Genomic DNA, 4,249 nt, shown 5'->3' on the forward strand with positions numbered 1-4,249 from the left:
ACAGGCACCATTCAAGCCCCTCACTCCTAATGAGACAGGGCTCTTTCTACTCTTGAAACACAGTTTTTCCCCATGTCAGGGTTTTGCACAAAGTAACATCTTGTCTTTGAAGCTTCATAATTTGGCTTGTTAATCAAATGGTTCCTTTTCCATATTTAAGTCATCACTTTACATTTCATTTTCTTGGAGAGGTCTTCGCATGACTCCAAGCTCTCACCAGTTATGTGCTATCATAGAACATGGTTTATCCAGAAATAGTGATAACTTTCATCACTATCTGTCATTCTTTGGTTTTCTTTACATTTATTTTATATCTTAAACACTGTAATATAAAAGACCTCAGGGATGGACCATGAATTTCATATTTAGCACAATACTTCAGAAGATCCATACTATCCTTTTTCTTTTTTATTCATTTTATTTTAAAATTTTCACTTTGAAATAATTAAAGCTTACAAAAATATATTTTAAAAAATCAAGAATTCCTATATATTCTTCACCCAGCTTCTTGATTGCTAACACCATATCTAAGAGTACAGTTACTCACATTAGGAAATTGATATGGAATTGGTTACTTACCTACAGACCTTATTTACATATTTTGTTCATGGTTCCACTAACGTTTTTTAACTAGGATCAAAATCAGGGTCACATATTGCATTTAGCTGCTATATTTCTTTAGTTTTCTTTATTCGGGCGCAGTGGCTCACACCTGTAATCCCAGCACTTTGGGAGGCCGAGGCAGGCGGATCACGATGACAAAAGATGGAGACCATCCTGGCTAAAACGGTGAAACCCCGTCTCTACTAAAAGTACAAAAAAATTAGCCTGGCGTGGTGGTGGGCACCTGTAGTCCCAGCTACTTGGGAGGCTGAGGCAGGAAAATGGCGTGAACCCAGGAGGCGGAGCTTGCAGTGAGCAGAGATCGGGCCTCTGCACTCCAGCCTGGGCAACAGTGCAAGACTCCATCTCAAAAAAAAAAAAAAATGTTAAAAAAGAAAATTCAGCTTTTCTTTTTGTCTTTCATGCCCTTGATACTTGCTTTTTGTAGATTATTCTGAAGTTTGATTTTTTGTCTAATATTTCTTCATGGTTACATTCACATAATATATTTTGGCAAGAATGCCACAATGCCGAAGTTGTCCTTCTCAGTGCATCATATCAGGAGGCACATGATATCATCGTGTCCTAATATTGTTGACATTAACTCTGATCACTTGCATAAGATATTGTCTGCCACATTTCTCCACTTCAAAGTTACCATTTTTAAAATCAGTATTTTGTTGAGAGATACTTGGAGATTATGTAAATATCTCGTTTCTCATAATTGTATCCACTAATTTTAGTAGACTTGTCTGCAACAATTATATGGTATTTGCCAAGAAATGAGAATCTATTTCCAGTATTCTTTCTATATTTATTGATTAGAATTCTACTGTATGGAAAAGCTTTCCTTTGTCCCCCTTTTCTTATTTCTCCCATTATTTATTTATATTAGTGTGGATTCATGTGTATTTGGTTTAATTAATCTGAATAATCTATTGCCATCATTATTTATTCCCTTGCTCAATTTATCTCAGTTTGGGTCACTGAGAGCCACTTCTAGTTAGTTCCTATGTTCTTTGGCATGTCTCCATCATTAGTTGAGACTTCCTTATTTTCTTAACAACAACAGATGTCTCAGACCCATTTTGTTCTTTCTGCCCCATGCACCTAGAATCAGGCATTGATCCAAGGAGCTCTGTATCCTTTTAAAGAAGAAAAGAGTGAATCCAAGATTTGAATGCTAGATGTACTGATTGCTATTAAAATGTTATTGCTTCTAGTCTTAGTGGTTAAAATTAAGAAATATACACACATTAGGCCAGGCGCTGTGGCTCACACCTGTAATCCCAGCACTTTGGGAGGCCGAGATGGGCAGATTATGAGGTCAGAAGATCGAGACCATCCTGGCTAACATGGTGAAACCCCGTCTCTACTAAAAATACAAAAAAATTAGCTGGGCGTGGTGGCAGGTGCCTGTAGTCCCAGCTACTTGGGAGACTGAGGCAGGAGAATGGCATGAATCCAGGAGGCAGAGCTTGCAGTGAGCCGAGATCGGGCCACTGCACTCCAACCTGGGCGACAGAGAAAGACTCCATCTCAAAGGAAAAAAAAAAAAGAAATATACACATTCACACACAAACATGTGCATCTAGGTCTATTTATATATCTACACATTCTTTTCAATTTCTATCTAACGTAGAAAAAAAGTAAACTTAAGTATATATTGATAGTTTTGATTCTGATTGAACACCATAAGTGTTATTCTAGTCTCCACTCCCCCTCATTTCTAAATTCTTTTTCTAAAACGGAATCACTTAGTTTTGTTTTAGTTAATATACTTAATATAATTATTTGCTTTTTATTTTTATTTTCTTAAATTTCAACTTTTAGATTTGAGGATATATGTGAGGGTTTGTTACAGAGTATACTGCATGATGCTGAGGTTTGGGGTATGACTGAACCCATCATCCAGGTAGTCAGCATAGAACCCAAGAGGTATTTTCTATGGCACTTTACACATTCTAGAAAACTGGTTGTTAATTAGCACAAGCACCTATAATAGTGCCTGATATATTTAGTACTCAAAATATATGTTAAATTAAAAATAAATGTATACATTAATGGTTGAATATCATAATAATTACTCAAAATGTAACATAATTCCAAAGGAGAAAACTTTTTTCTAAAAAGGCTCTCTCAATTGCTCTTTCTGATTTACTATTTTCCCCAAATCTGTAGTTGCTTCATTATTGTTTGGAATTTTGCATTAGTTGTCAATAAACAAAAAATATGGATCATATCACAGCTCTTTCATTGCTTGAGATATATGAATGTATGTGATATCTTTGATGTCCTGTATTTTATCTTTATTGCTTTTTGTTACTTAAGAACATCTAGAAAAGAAGATAAATATTAATCATGTCAGAAATTATCAAAGGTTGATTACAATAAAAATTTCTCTAATGTGATAACCACTCAAAACCTTCCTTCTTCATCAAAACACAGTATTTTTTAAAAAATAGAGTGCTTCATTTTTATTTCACAGAAAACAATCAAATGATAGCCAGAATATTATGAACTAGAGTCACATAGGATATTCTAATAATACTACTTGTGAAAGAAGTATTGAGGAGGTCTTAGGACAAAAGAATATTTGTTTAATAGTGTCAGAATTCATTTTAACACCATAAAAAGGATATGTATTTGTTCAATTTTCACTCACTGCACAAAGAATTAGATAAAAGAAGATTTTCAGTAATAGCATTCATTTTGAGTCTTACCAATCCTTTCAGTTTTGGTATAACAAAAAGGCTATTAGCTTTTACTCTGTTGTGTTGAATTTTGATGATTTCTGACAGTCTTCACTGAAATGCTCAGAGATGAGACTTGCCAGTCGAATAATTTAAGATCTCATTAAATTTACCAGCAACATGAAAGCTATTTCTGCCTCTTAACTTTTTGATGTGTTGCCTTTTTCTAATCCTCTTCTCAGGACCTATTTAAAAGACAATAAAAATTTTGTATTTGTGTGTTGAAAGATTTCTCCATTATCAAGAGAGTAGTCAGTTCTTAACTTTAGAATGATTGCATATATAGATATGAAAAATAAGGAAACAATTATTAGGAAAACTAATAAAATTTTTTACTAATATTTAGTAATTATAACAAAATTATTGTGCATTGTATTTTGTAGCATTTATGCAGAGGATATACTAACCTGTTTAAATTTTTAGACAGAAATAGTAGAAAATCAAACATTGTCATTTTCAGGAGCAAGGAAGTAACCTGTGAAAAAATGAATGCCTTTCTTCAAATAATATGCTAATGAAAGGCTGAGATATTAATGTCTAAATATTATAAAACTTTCATTTTAATATAATGTTTTACTTTATATTTATATTGTATTGTATAACAAAGAAATGTGAGTCTTGCTACACCTGAGACCTTGAACTGGCAATCTACATATTGTTGTTGAAACAATTTTAAATTAAACATACAATGAGAGGGAAAAATGATTCTGTTGCCTCAATTTTAAAAGGTATATTTTGAAGAAATAATTTTCCATATAATAGCTTGTTATGATCTTGCCTTTTAGCCTCCCTGGATAAAGAAATGCATACTTATAATCATTGAAGGAAGACAATTTTCCTTGTTTTCTGCAAATTAGAAATATATTAGGCTATTAAATACATAATTCAAAATA

General features: G+C 33.0%; 1 long non-coding RNA gene across 1 annotated transcript; it reads right to left on the reverse strand.

Annotated features, from left to right (window-relative positions):
- Positions 1-3,182: 3,182 nt before the first annotated feature.
- LOC107973021 (uncharacterized) lies at positions 3,183-3,832 on the reverse strand. Its single transcript, XR_002942140.2, has 2 exons — positions 3,764-3,832; positions 3,183-3,541 (listed from the first exon to the last, which is right to left on the reverse strand). It is a non-coding gene; the product is annotated as an uncharacterized LOC107973021 (long non-coding RNA).
- Between the last annotated feature and the right edge of the window lie 417 nt (positions 3,833-4,249).

The sequence above is a fragment of the Pan troglodytes genome, chromosome 3 (genome assembly GCF_028858775.2).
Source record: "Pan troglodytes isolate AG18354 chromosome 3, NHGRI_mPanTro3-v2.0_pri, whole genome shotgun sequence".
Lineage (NCBI taxonomy): Eukaryota > Metazoa > Chordata > Mammalia > Primates > Hominidae > Pan > Pan troglodytes.